The sequence below is a fragment of the Gymnogyps californianus genome, chromosome 2 (assembly GCF_018139145.2).
Source record: "Gymnogyps californianus isolate 813 chromosome 2, ASM1813914v2, whole genome shotgun sequence".
Taxonomy (NCBI): Eukaryota; Metazoa; Chordata; class Aves; order Accipitriformes; family Cathartidae; genus Gymnogyps; species Gymnogyps californianus.
In genome coordinates this window covers 97,919,490-97,933,337 of record NC_059472.1, presented here as the reverse complement: position 1 = coordinate 97,933,337, position 13,848 = coordinate 97,919,490, and the positions used below count along the sequence as shown (strand labels likewise).

At 41.7% G+C, this 13,848-nt stretch overlaps 1 protein-coding gene across 1 annotated transcript in view; it reads right to left on the bottom strand.

Annotated features, from left to right (window-relative positions):
• ATXN1 (ataxin 1) overlaps positions 1-13,848 on the bottom strand; it is a 351,291-nt gene that overhangs the window by 208,388 nt on the left and 129,055 nt on the right. The window contains exon 5 of the mRNA XM_050890766.1: positions 8,120-8,240. The gene's annotated coding sequence lies outside the window, so the exon portion shown is untranslated. The remainder of the gene's footprint in view (positions 1-8,119; positions 8,241-13,848) is intronic.

Sequence of the window (13,848 nt, the reverse complement as noted above, 5' to 3'; positions counted from 1 at the left end):
CAAGATAAGGAGCATAAAAACCTGCTTGCTGCAGCACAGGCTGCACAGCACTACTGGTTTCATAGAGACACTTTGGCTGAGCTGTATAAACAGCAACAAACACTGCAGCAGAAGTGTATCTTAGTTTGCATTTCTTCCATTCCATACAGCCAATGTGACATTCAACAAGTTCGACTTCTTAGGTAACAGGGGCATACTTGACTGCTGCTGTTTAATGTACTTCAGATGCTTACTATAAACCTTCTACCCACCTCAATTTTCCTTAGGGCCCTTTCTGGCTGTACTCTAATGGATAACAACATCTGGATAGTAGTGTCATGTAACAAATGTCATACTTCCACTCAGGAATTACTTTAATTCACTCAGTCACTACACACTGTATTTCCCCTGAATCTGCTGCTGAGCTGCAATCAAAATAAACTGGTGGTGACCAGCAAATAGTAGGACGTACCCATGCCGGTTTGTATCATTCTCACAGCTGAAGATCAGGCAGCAGGACAGTTATTCTGTCAGCTTGTGCAAATATGGAACAAAATACAGACTTTTACTCCTTCTTCGGTCCTTCCGGTATTGTAGTATCGCATGTTTTAAGACACTATATAACATACTTGTGTGCTATCCAAACAAACCCACAGTGCAATTTTAAACTATAGACTATTGGTCCATAAGATCCACCATCATCCTCTTTCCCCGTAAAACAGAACGCAGACGCGTTACAGAGACAGCACTGCCGTGTCACTTATCTCCCCGCAATTTAATTAATCAACTGTCAAGTTCACAAAGGAAATCACAAGTGATTTCCAAGACTGTGTCATTAACAACAAAAATATCAGGCCAGATCACAGCAGAGAGCCAAGAAAACTTAGCAAGACTGGTAAGTAGGAAACCTGAAGCTCATCCCTGATTCAAAGAGGAGACAGACAAGACCTAAGCAAAGAGGTGAAGCAGCTTCTCAGTTCTGCAAACTAGGAGATACAAAGGCAAAGCATTTGCCCAGATCCACCAGTTCATCTTTGGCTATTCCATCAGCAAGTGTTGCTCACAGAGGAGTCATGCTAACATCAGCCAGGATAGCTAGTGGGGAAAAAGGGAGAGAATCCAGAGGAAACAAATACAAAATCTAGGATGTATTACTTCTCTCATTTGTAATAAAGTAGGGGGGAAGCTACCATTTCATTTGGGTGTCAGGGAGACAACAGCAGTTATCAGAAGAGAAACCTCCACTGTATGTTAATGAGTTAGGTTTTGTTTGTTTTAAACCAGATGCTCAAATCTTAAGACATTAGTATGCCATTAAAAACTCGTATTAGCTGAAAGATCACATTCACGACATTCATACGGTAGTCTTTTACTTGCATAAATATTGATAGAAATACCAGTATCAGTGTGTCTGGGGCCAAACATTTTACTCGACAGTTCAATCTTAACGACAAGCAACACTGCCTCCCCTTGCTGAGGGAAGAAAATACCTTGGACCACATTTGTATGTCCTTAGGCACAACCTCTTCTGAAATCATAGGCAATGCTGCCTGAGTAGAGTCTCAGTCTTTGGGGAAATGCTGCTAAGCCCAAAGAGGAAGGTGAACAGAGGGTGGTTTGGACAATTCAGAGCTGGACGACCGCCACTGCAACCTTTCGCCTCTGAGCAGGCGATTGAAGACCAGCCCAAATCACTCGTTGGTTGCCTCTGTAAAATGAATCTGACACCAGGGCTCGGGATGCAGGTCCCTCCGCAACAGCTATAATAGTTTGTCAAAGGATCTGTCAAGGCCCAACTCCCAGGTGCGTAAGCGAACCTTTCAGATCACAGGTGGGGCATTCTGCTCATGGTTATAGTTTTCTGATTCTTATGGATGATTTCTGTTTTCAGCAATGCCTATACAGCACTACCCAAGATACCCTGAGTCATTAAAAAAATGGAAATAGTAAAAAAATAAAATTAAAAAAAAGAAAGAAATGGTTCAATGACCTTCTGTTGGGTTTTACTTGCTTATTTGATTATGCTCCCTACTTATTGCATTTTATAAAATGTAAAATTTTATCTATCTTACCCTCTTGCATCTTTGCTTTTAAAACGTGACACATTCTGTAGAAAAAAATATCCAAAAAGCAAAATGGAACTTATTTTTTGTATTAAATAAATTTAAAAAATAATCACCCAAGCTACAGCAAACATACAGATAGATAGAAAGTAATTGTGTTCGTATCTGAATTCTGTACTTCAAGTCACCTTTGATCAACTTGATTAATATTCCTTTCAAAAGATTTTATAGCTGGTGTACTTCATGAACACAATTAGATTAATCTGTTCTGAATTCTATGTTTCATAAAATTACTGTTCCTCTGATTAATTTTACAAAAAACACATGTAACTATGTACAAATGCATTTTTCTCATTGATAAAACAAGCCTGTGACACAGCTTCCAGTACTGGCCAAGAGATATCATTGTGAACATCTAGTAAGTCAGCAAGCATGATGATGCAATGTCATGTGAGCTAATACACAAAATACTACACTTCTTATTCAAGTAAAAGAAAAAATAGCCCAGTTCTCAGCTTATAGCACTGGATCAGCTAAAATGCAATTCTTCAGGTATCAGTATCTGTGGGATAATGCCACCAGCTAGTCAAAGTGTCCGTAGCTGATCCACAAACCTTCCTCTACCGAAGTCAGTAATAAAATTTTAATCAGATTCAATAGCATGGTTTCACACAGTTGAATTTCAGAGACACTGGGTCTGAACAGGACCCATCTGACTCCTGATCTGCAAGAGAGACTCACTTTGACCTTACCAGGACTGCTATGAGCAGGCTGATGTCACTTTACCCCATTAATCCCCTCGCCTGGTGCTGTAGCTAAGCACCGCTGAACTCAGGTACCCTCTAGGAACGCTGTGATGTAATTAGCAGTGAGACTTGTAACGCATTCCCCAGCCAGAAACAAGGGTTGCTGTGGCCACTAGAGTAAAAGAATGTGAAAAGGGATTGGGGAAGAGTAAAAAAGACAGGTAACAGTAGAGCAAACACAGTGATAATTTATTTAAGTATCTCATATTAAAACAACACAACAATCACCAGTATCAGCTGAACTATCAAACAGATATTACGAGAAACAGTGGGTTTTTTTAAAGAATAAAATTTTCTTTAAATTGATTATTTCAGTGGAGGAGATATGATACACAGAAGATATCTCTGACACAAGCTTCTGCTTCCTAATGTCTAAATTATGTTAGGTTTTGGTTTGTTTTTTTGGAGAAATGATGTATTTAACATCCTGTTTGCAGTGCCACAGTAATCTAAACCCTTCTTTTATTTTTTGGCAAATGCTGTGCATCACTCACTTTAAGCTTACCGTTAACTGTGAACTGTTAACATGTCTTAGTGTGGTTTCAATGTTCCGATGGCAAGGCTAAACAGCATTTAGAAAACAATGATATCCCCAGGCCCGCACTGTAGTTTCTGAAGCACAGATTAAGCACGGTATTCTGCTCAACAAGCTCATCACTGTTAAGTAACTCATCAGAAAATAAAGAGGGAATTATCAAATGGGAATTGCCAAGTAATTAGTTCTCTGAAGCAGATGACATACAACTGTTAAAGGGAGGGGCTTCCCTGTTAGTCATATGTCAGAGTAGAGCCTACTAATCTGTAAATAAAAATGCATTACATATGATTAGTGCTATGGGTTTTTAACCGCTAGTGGTACATGGAGAATAAACTTACAACTTCTTCTAGTGTAATAATCTACTAGGATTTTTTTTCTCTCTTGCATACAGCGAATTTTCAAACCATTCTGGATCTACTCACTGTCAGACTATCTGGGGAAGCTATGAATACGGCACAGTACCAGGCAGGGGATGTGCTCAGGGGCTACGGAAGAGGAGAAATGCATTTACTATCATATTAATTTGAAAAATCAGTCTCTACTCAGCTACTACACATGGCACTGAAAAGGAACCGCAGCAATGAGAAAATATTCACTAGCACAAAATTTCTGAGCACAGTAAAGGAGGATTAAGCCTACTTTTTGTAATTATCCTTCTCCATTAAAGCCTGACTTTCTTTCAAGTAGCTGGCCTCACAGAAATGTTAAATTTACAAAACTACAAGGGCCTTCACGCGTGGATACCTGACAAACAAAAATGTGGTAACAGTCACAACCACACTCCAATACAAGTGAGAAACACTTCAACATTTGTACTTTTTATAGAGCAAAGAGTGACTCAATAAATCCTTAAATCAGGTTTACAGCTAGTCCCAAAATGGGTTCATCACTGCTAAGTAACTGATCAGAAAATAAAGAAGGAATTATCAAACTTGGGGTTTGCCTCCATCGCAGTATCTCACCATGAGAAACCCCTCAGCCAACACATTCAAATCCAGATGCTGCCACCTGGGCTAACTTTCAACGAAAACTATACCCCTGGTATCAAGGGCTAACTTTCATGCAAAAGCATACCCCTGGTATCAAGGCATGGCAAAACCCACCAGCACCGCCCCCGCCCAACACACACAGCCGAGGGAGAGGGCAGGCGGAGGGCATGCACAGATGCTGAGGCTTATACACAACTGCACATCACATCTAGTCGTCTCACCACTTTCGGCCCTCAGCACATAGAAGTCCTCCATCTCTCTAATACTTACACTAACATCTGAAAGCCCACACTTTAAAGTAATGCTAACGAGTTGCAGTGCGTGGGACAGCAAGTCTCTTATTCCATTTGCAGGTACACCTTTTTAAAACATAAGTTGGAAGGTGAATCAAACCTCAGGTCGTGGCTTATATTGCATTATGAACGTGAGCCTTGTGTTTTTATGTAGACAGATCACTACACCCAACTCCCTTTACACTTTAGACTGTGTTACAAAACTGTCAACCAGTCAGACACCAGACCTTCAGTATCTGCTGAAGGAACAACAGAGCAAAAACGTGAAAGGTCACGGCTGAGGTGACAGGGTAGGGCTGAGAGGACCACAAAGCCTCATTTCTAAGGTGTCAGTCTGCACTTACATCACTTCATTTAATTTACCTTTGAGTTACTCACACACAAAACAAACAAACAGAATTAAAATTATTTCTAATTACTATCCAATTGTACCTAGTTCACATCTCCATTTCACTTGTGCTCTTAACACATTAAAAATCTCCATCGCCTACCTTCTTTTAGCACTACAGCCATTGTAGGCCTTCATAAACAGTATGAGGGAAGAAATAAAACCAGCTATGATAAAAGGACACCAATATGGCAATCAAAAAGCCACCATTGGACACACTAATATAGAGACAGATTAGCTCTTTTTATGTTCACTACAAAGTATTTTAAAAGGGCAGATTGTTGTCCATTTACAGAGAGCAGCAGCAGTAGCCAGAAGTCTGCATAAAACAGAAATTATGTCTTACATAAAAAATGAGCCACGTTAGGTAGTGTACAGACATACAGATGGAAAATTCAGCAAAAAAAAAAATTCTTACAAATGGGCTGCGGCTGTAAATTCAATCCAATACTATAATATGATTAATAGATATCAAGTGACTCGACAGTGGAAAAGATTAAAAAGAACTCTTTAGTTGTTAAAATGTCCAGTGTCTCATGCAAAATCCTCTCAACACAACTGTTTAAAAGAAAGCATTGAGTCATTTGCCTGCATGGAAGGAGGCAGTACACACTCTGAACAAATAACAATAACTCTATGTTTTGTAGAGAAGGCTAAAATTAACTAAAGTCATGATTTAAAAAAAAAAGCTGTATCCATTTATTTATTTTTTTTTTATTTTTACTAATCCCTGTGTCCTTATTCAGGCAAGATGCTTAGCAGGCTCTGCAAGAACGCTGCTTGAATTGGAAGGGTAAGCACACCTGGAGCTCACACACACCACCAACGCTACTCCCTGGAGCCACGCGATTCCTCACGCGAGTAAAGCCATGAACGCACGTGTAGGGCCATTAGGCCTAAGGTAAGGTTTCTGAGATCTCATTTTGGATGCATTCAAATGTGTCCGATGTTTGGTCCCTCTGACAGACTCTGTGGTAATAACCCAGGTCTGCCTAAAACAGAGCAGGGCTGTCGCCACCTTCACCCCGAAACAAATGCGAAAGCCAGGAAGGCGATGGGTCTTAGCATGCGATGCTCTGTCTCGAGCTGTGAAACCTATCTGTGGCTGCTCACTGCACAGCGCCGGGTCACATTTCTTTCATGCGTTACTACTGTGAGCTCCCGCCTGTTACATCCAGTGACAGAGAGAACATTTGTAAGCAGGCAGTCTCTACCCCAACAACTTTTGTTTCACTTTTTTAGTTATACAGTGGGCCTGATTTTGATTGTTACCTAGAGGCAACGAGAACTAATTAATGAGGCCAACAGAGGTACCCCAAACTCAGTGACTAAAATGTCCAACAACAACAAGCAAAACAAACCTGATCGAAGGTCCTCAAATACAACGCTATACTTTAAGCTGCACTGGTACAGAAAAAAGCAGTATAGTACTATATTCCTGTCATGCCTCTGCACCAGACTTAACTAGGTTATATTTTTTATCCAAAATGTTTGCTTAACCTCTAATATATTCTCTCTCATGCAATCGCAGGAAATGCCAGATGCTAAAATATTCGAGGTGACTTAGCAATACATTGTGGATAACACAATCTGATTATTCATAGGATTTGACCAATACACTATAAACGATTACTTCTTTTAATTAAGAGATATAAGCCTTTCCTGGAGTAATCACTTCTGCAGATAAATACAATTTCATACAACCCAAGCTAATTCTGAAAAAAATTAAATGCTTTGTGGAAATGATAATGTCGTAACAAAAAGCTTCCTTCTATTCGATCTCCCAAGTCAACAGCTGCTACCAAGTCAGTTTTCTTCCAAAACAGAAAGACAAAATGTGTCAGCGCACGGGCACTTTGTCTGGTTTTTCACTCTCAAGAAATTCTTATTGCTCCGAAGAGATATAGTGGTTACAATCCACCCCCACCATTCAAGCTCATTTGTAAACCGTAACAGGCATGTCTTTGCATGTAACTACTTGCTTAGAGAACTTCCCTTTAAAGCACAGCACCCTTCCCCACAGCCACAATAAAATGTAAATTATGTGCTGCATACTTTTCTATGACATGCTGTATACATTAAAAAGTTACTCTGCAATGTTACTCAGCCCCTCATAAATACAACACTATAATAATTAAGTTTTCTGGCTGTAAATAGAAAAAAAAAATCATTTGATTTTTTGCAAGTAACCACTACATTTCATTTTCTTTCATTTAAATACACAGGCAATTTTCTTAGGACCCTTTATCTTTTTTTTTTAAGCATTAGCAGTATTGCCAATCCCAAGCACTCAAAAATCTTATAACAGGTCCAAAAAACCAGGTTGGCTTAATGACAATCAGATTAAAGAAATAAAATAAAAATTTATGTTCTTTTTATTGGCAGTATGATCGTTGAGCCTTGAGACTTGGTTTTTTCAAGGTATTCTCCACAACCATATGGGAAGGAGAGAGAGAGGAGAGGGAGAGCAGCTTGATATATGTGCACTATTACATCCTGTCTGGCTACAGCATTTCAGGGAAAAAAATCAGAAGAATTGAAAACATTCCTCAAACCAGAGTAAAAGACACCCAGGCACGTCAGTAGTGACTAGTTATCCTGTGAAGTATCCTTATGCCAGACAAAGTTTAGTGCACAGGAAGAACTCAGGACACTGGAAAAGTCAAGCAGGCTGCAAGCAACAAGAACCACTGAAAACGTTCGTAAGAGTGCAGGAAGCATTTATAAATTTCATGCGTGGCATTTTACAACAAAAATCAAAGCCTGTAAACTTTTCCATTCATACTATCATCTTTTAGTAACCGAATATGCTCTGACCTGAGGTGAGCATACAACCACTCATCTGGAACCCACTGTCCTGTAAGCCACGGAACTGAGTCACCAGAGTTAATGGAATTCTTCTGACGAGAGTTTCTCAAGGACCTCTGCTGCCAGGCAAGGGAAGTACAAATATATCACGGGTAGGTAATCGTACAGACACACCAGTAAGGAGTCTACACTGATTAAAGCCCAGAGCAGACAGTGTACACTTGTTACAGGAAATAAAAGGCATTATATTCTCACCTTATTGGCAGTGCATATCTGTATGGTGAAGACAAAAATGAAGGTGGTCACTGTCCTACAGGGGTCAACAATAAATTCACAGCTTGTATTGCTTGCCCATCTGGCTTGGCCTGCGATGTGACTGTTGATCCAGGAGTTGAGGAGATGGAAACCAAAATAAAAACAAACAAAACCAAAATCAGTTAAGAGTCAAACAATTTACAACATGCTAAGACATCCTAATGAAGACTGAGAGAGGATGCTTTTGCTATTACTTAAGCACAAATAAACTATAGATTTAATCCTGCAGACAGAGCACATACAGTAGAGAGCAGAGCCCATTTATTCAAACTGAGTGCTCTTTTCCTAAATGTGATCTTAATGAGGTGAAGAATCATAAGCAAGTTGAGATGACTGTCTTCACTGCCAACAGAACATATTTTATTTGAGGAGGGGCATACTCCAGAAAACATACTGCTGCAACTACTACTATCAGGTGAAAAATAATCAGCTTTGGGAATGTGACGTTACCTTGTACACTATTTTGTCATAACGGTGGCATGCTACAGTCAACACATATTACTGCAAATTCCCAAATAACATAAGCAAAGGAAAACTCTACCAATGTGAATTTTTTTACTATTGCTGTATTTTTGCTCAGTAAAATTACGAAGAGCCAGCATTGAATTTCTGCTGACATCACATATTAAACAAAATACATTGTGTTTTTTCACTTGGAATCTCACCAAATATTTTTATCACTCTTGGGACAATAAAAGGATTTAGCGGGACCATTTCTCCCTCACTGAGAAGCATTTTTGTTGTTTCAGTTTATGAGCATGCTTACTTGTTCCTATTTATGGAAGGATTTACACACATACTTAACTCTAGATAGGTTCTTTAATCAATCCTCATTCAGCAAAACCCTCGCTGGGACATGTACTAAAGTAACTTTGCAGACTGAGACCAATGCACACACACAGATTTGCATGTGTTGTACAACCACCTCAGACTACAGCTTTGAGGAAAAAAAATGAAGCATTACATTCTCAACACATGCACTGACATCAAAAAGGAATTATGGTCATCTATCCGTTTTTTGTCTTTTTGCAAAAGTCAGGAGTCTGCAAAGTTTCTAACATTTTACAAAATTAGTCACGTATCAGCTCAGCCAAAACCAAGTAAAAATCTTCAACTTCTTTATATAAAGAATGTGAACCACTGAACAGGACTCCAAAATACAGTGCCTTTGTCCAAATACCTATTTATTTATTTATCACACTTAAGAGTGTTGAGTAAAAGTAAAATGAAAGGATGAGGTCAGGATTTTCAGTTTGCAAAGCTTAGGCTATTGAAGTCACTGGCATATAACATGTCATTTCTTTGCACTGAAATATTTACCTGTGCCAAGCCTGTCATACTTCTGTTTCTCATGCTAATTATATTTTTATTTGTTGAAGCAGAGTTGGTTACAGCAGTCTCAGAACAGACCTACAACTAAATCTGTTATCTGCACTCTGTGAATTGTACACACTGTACCTGTACGGTCCTCAAAAGCAGCCAAATCATTCACAACCTGTATGCTTAGCTAAGGCTGTCACATAGCCCGACTTCTCTCAAGCAGCATCAGCGTGAGCTGCCTCACACGCTGGAGTAGGTTTGCAGCCAGCCACTGCTTCAGCCCATCTATGCAATTCTGACACCCATTTCCTTTAGAGCCTGCCATACTTCTTTATTGCATTTCCCCTTCAATTAGTACACCACAACAAAAGCAGCACACTCTATGAACAATGACAATGATAATCTTGACTGCCATCTACTAAGATGTGCTGCTAAACTTCAGCAAGGGGAAAATTAGGCCTTGATTTTGTTTGACTAGCTATGTTACTAAAACAATTATTTTTCAATTCTAATGTTTAAATCCTTAGTTGCTTTTCAGGTGACAGCATTTAAGTGTCTATTTTCTTAATTAACAGGAAACTAGGCCACTGGATCTATTACATAAAAATTTTTGTTAAGTGAAATTCCAGGTCTCTTGTAAATGTCTTTTAAAACAAGACTATTTTTTTCAACATTTCTAAATAAATTCAATCAGGCCAGAAGGGCAAGGGAGAAAAGTTGCACTGTTTATTTTCAAAAAGTCTTTTAAGTATGTATATATGGCCTTTTTGATAATAATTACTTTCTAATGCTCTTAGTCACACAGGTAATTTGTCTTACAATAAAATATGTATAAGCAGCATGCGGCACACAAAGGCTCACTCTACAGGAGTTGTCCTGCGCGCGATTATTTCACTCTCTCCAGCCAGTCCTCCTAACAGGCTCCTCTATTTCAAGCCGTGCCGAGCAGAGGATATGCTCTCCTAACAAGAAGGGCGAGTTAGTCAAGGCACTGAAAAGCTGCGCTTCGGGTGTAGGAAACTGCCTGCGAACTCCCCGTCCCCTCGCCCTTCCAAGGAGAAACGCCTCTGCTCGGCAGGCAGGCTGAGACCTGCAAACTCGTCACACCGAACCCGAGACTGATAGCTGCCTGGTACTGCAAGAGCTGAACCACTGACAGGCATTTCTCATTATCTCCTCCAGCTCCGGTGCTTTACCATCAGAGCGATTAAAATATCTATTTTACTGAGATATTTCTGGATTGCATTATGTTCCAGCCTAGTACTACAAACGCTCTGGAGCTGTGAGTGCTGACGATTTCTCATCACTGAGACACGAAATCCTCCGGGCCAAGTCAGTATTAGTGTAAGTGCACACAAGATTAGTGACTGGAATAGGGGTGTTAACCACTTTTGCAGACACTTAACACAGCTCCTTAATCAGGCAAAAATCCTATTTAAGCCCACAGTGCTTTTTGCCATAAAAAGATAGAGAGAAAATAATGGTGATACGCAGCAGATCACTTTCTGAGCGCTGTTACTCTACTACATGCCTGGATTAAGTCCAATAAATGGAGTTATTCTAGATATACACCCATGTAAGTGGCTCACAATCCCATCCCCTGGAGTCACTCCAGATTTATGACATTAGAACAGAGTGCCAAATTTGGTGCCTTTAAAAAATTATATCTACATTTGTGAAAAAGTGGCTCAAAAGAGTGGTGTCCAAACACTGGGAATGAAGACAAATATACATTCCTTGATTAAATACATTTTTAAGAGCAGTATGCAGTTCAAAGCTAATCAGGCCGCATATTTTCTCGAGGTATTACTAACTTTGTGACAGAAAGTCTCTTGCTCTACGGCTACAATATTTTGATGAGCACAAATGCAAAAAAAAAGGCAAAAAAAAAAGGCAAAAAAAAAAGGCAAAAAAATACCAATATCGGAAACGAGTTATTTACTGATGAGAAAATTGTTTTTAATAGTATATACTTAGTTTTTTATCACGAGAAAATGAAGTCAGCTTTCACCTAAAACACAAAAGGGCCTAGACCTTGCTAAGAACTATAAAGAGGCTTAACAAACCTAAGTGACAATAGTGATATCAGGTATCACTGATTTTAATTTTACTGGCCAGAAGGTGTTAAGTACAGTACGTGAGTGGAGAATAACAAGCCTGTGGCCTAAAACATGAATGCTGGAACGGGAACTGTTATAAACTCACAAACACTGTTACACCAAACAGTTAAACCAGCCAGCCAGCAAAAAGAAAAGGAAAACTCCGAAGAAACTTTTATGCAAGCTTTTATAAGCCAAAAGCATTTTTACAAAGTACCATACCTTTGTTAACTTGCTAATAATAAACGGAAGTGGAACTGACGATTTGGCCAACCTGCTAAGCGTGCCACGTAGCGCCCCATCTCCCTGACACTACGGTAGGCAAAGAACACCCTTTCTGAGAAGTTCAGCCATTAGGAAACCACCACCGGCATCCTTCAATTTTCGGTAAGCCTGAGGCAGTGGCCATGCCGGCCGTACCCCACGAACGCGGCACGCGCAGGGCTGGTGGTAGCCCGGTGGGTCGCCTGCCAGCCGCACGCACACCTGACTGGACGATGAACACCGTCTGTTACCATGGCAGCCTGATCTAATTACATGACTGATCAGGGCTGGAGTAAGCACACTGAAAGCCTACACAGCTGACATGTCGCTACGTGATGAGAGAGACAGACAGACAGGCGAGCACGGAGGAAAATCTATCGACCTCTGCCTTATGTAAAAAGTGAGGCGATTACAGCCACCCTTTAAAAAAAACTGCTGCCTGTAAAATAGCGGGCTGGTTTTACGAACAAATTAGGTGCAATAACGTGCAATTACAGCTTACTATTATCTTGCAGCATCGTAAAAATAACTACGGCATAATATTTTCCCCGGCCATTCTCAATTTCCCTCTCCCTCATTCACAACCCTTGCTCCGTATCATAAAACTGAACCATCTCCATCACCTGAACAGAAATAGATTAACGCAAAGCTGGGATTTTCCTTTAGGGGAAGGCTTCGTTCGAAACTGAAATTAAAAGTCCTTGACTTCTTGGTGTGTAAGCAGAGTAACTCGCTATGCCTGACCACATCTGACACGTAAAGTAACCATTACTGCATAAAATACATAACCCTGAGCATTAAAGGTTAAAGTGTAACCTCCGTTACAAAATATGAATTTCTTTACCATATGAAAGGGAAAAGGTCTCTAGCAAAGGTCATCTACCTGCACCCTTGCCGATCTCTACACAGAAAACATTTGTAAGGAGGAAGGTTTTACAAACCCCGATTTCTTCGTCTGGGCATAACAGGAATCCTTAAAATTTTTCCCCAATTCTATCTGGAGTTCGGGCTCACAGGGGAGAGATGCTACTCGGAGGAGTCCCTATTACACAGCATACGGTAAACAAAATAAAAATAGCCTGTCGCTCTCGTTGTCTGCACAGTGCATTATATAACGGGCTTCCGACTTGTTTTCTTTTCTATTATTACTCTTCAGTAATTCCTCCTCTTCAATAACATGTAAATCGCTCCCAATTCTGTCATTTTATTATTATCGCTATTACTATTACAGTAGGAGCTAACGTTTTCCAGCATGCTTTAATTTAGGCTTTAATATTCTCAGGAATTGCATTGACGGATTCAGTACCCGCAAACATACAAGGGGTCATTTATTTGTTTTCTGCCGGTAAATTACGATGCCTTAGAGAAGGGGGGGGGGGGGACGGGACACGGACACCAAACCCCCACAACCCAACCACCCAGCCCGACCCAAGCAAACCCCGAGGCGGAGGGGGAGAAGGGGGTAGGTGAGCGGCAGGAGGGCAGCGGCCGCCGCTGGAGGCGAGCGGAGCCTCGGGGCGGCGGCGGGGAACCCCAGCCCCGCTCCTCCGCGGGCGCCTCGGGACGCCGCCGGCCGGACCCCGCGGCAGCGGGGCAGGGGCGGGGGCGGCGGCCCCCGGTTCCTTCTCCCCTCCCCCCCGCCCCGGGCCCTCCCGCCCCGTCCCTCCGCCGGCGCTGCCCCTCCCGCCCCCGCTCCCCCGGCCGGCAGTACCGGGTGGCGTCTGCAGCCGGCCTGGGCCCTGAGTGAAGCGGAGCGGTGCTGCTGTCGGGCACATCCCAGCCCCAGCGCCGCCTCCTCCGCCGCCGCCGCCACCTCCTCCTCGCTTCATTCACCCTCCGGCAGCCGCCCAGCCCCGTACTACATACGCCGTGCGGCGGCGACCGGCCCTGCCGGCACCCGGCCCACCCGCCCAGCCCCGCGCTGCGCCCCGCCGGGCCCGCCCGGCGTACACGCACCGCACGGCCCCCCCCCGCACCGCGCAGCCA